General features: G+C 42.6%; 1 protein-coding gene across 4 annotated transcripts in view; it reads left to right on the forward strand.

Moving 5' to 3' along the window:
• Positions 1-1,189, forward strand: part of LOC101846566 (dnaJ homolog subfamily B member 6) — a 69,013-nt gene that overhangs the window by 7,842 nt on the left and 59,982 nt on the right. The gene's annotated exons all lie outside the window — the stretch shown is intronic.

Below are 1,189 nucleotides of genomic sequence, written 5' to 3' on the forward strand. Positions count from 1 at the left end.
CCCCTACTTTCCATCTTGCATTTTAAAATATTCCAATGTCACTTTGTAAGACGGCTACTTTTCTCCCCGACAATCTGTGGCCGCATTGGACAGTTTCGAATGTATTTTGGAGGTTGAAAATATCACGTTTACCCTTCTCCTGCATGTTGTGTTTCACAACGTGTGGGAAGTGTGTTTGGATCTAGGCCCAGCTAACGCAGGTTATCACGCAACAACCCATCCCTGCATTGTCAAAAGGCAGGTGTATGGCATGGTGAAAACGCCGCATGACTTTTTCTCATCCATCTGTGCAGCTGGATTCTAATGTTGGGCGTATTAACACTAGCAAACAGCCAACGAGTTGTGTGCACCCCTTTAAAAATAACGTGTTCATCTCTTGCAGCAAAAACAGTTTATTATTATAACAATAACTACACAACAGCGAAAGAACAGACCGAAACAAAAACAACCCAACAAGCCCCAAGTCACCAACAAATCTTAACAATTATCAGCAAACAAGAAAACAAGGCAGTTTTGCCAACAATGTTTTTGGCGCTTATATTATGAACAATTTTTCTCTTGATTTTCACTTGGCAGTAACATGAAAGTGTTTATGGATAATCGGATATGAATTCTGTTAATCTGCTAATGTCAGATGTATACTCGTGTGATGTTTATTTTGACAGGTCGTTTTTGCCCTTTATGCATTTTATTTCGTCTGTCTTTCTCATTCTTTATTCACTCTTTCAAAAAAAAAAAAAAAAAGCCAGCCGTCTACGTTCGAAATGAGGGGCTAGTTGGACTTACGCTTGCCCAAAAAACAAAGTCACACAAAACGAACGAACACATAGATCTCATGGCAAAAGAAGTTAATTTTGAGTCGGTGATCGACCAAGACCCGTCAGTCCTCCTCTACTCACCGCCCCTTTTTTCCCCCTTACCTCCACGCCCCCCCCCCTTTTTCCCTAACCTCCACCATCTTGTCTTTCAGTAACAAGGCGTTAATTAAAGCATACAGGTTGTTGTTGTCCGACTAATTATCTGCCTTGTGATGCCGCGTCCCTCACCCTTTCTCTCCCTTTTCGCCTGTTCTCTACACCTTCCTTCTTCTTGTTTTGCAACTAATGCAAGAGTACACTGCTGGCGTGATCATGGCGGGTGGTTGGGGGGTCTCCATTGTTGGTTATTGGTTGGCCCTGCCGACTTCTTT

This window comes from Aplysia californica, unplaced genomic scaffold (assembly GCF_000002075.1).
Source record: "Aplysia californica isolate F4 #8 unplaced genomic scaffold, AplCal3.0 scaffold00079, whole genome shotgun sequence".
Taxonomy (NCBI): domain Eukaryota; kingdom Metazoa; phylum Mollusca; class Gastropoda; order Aplysiida; family Aplysiidae; genus Aplysia; species Aplysia californica.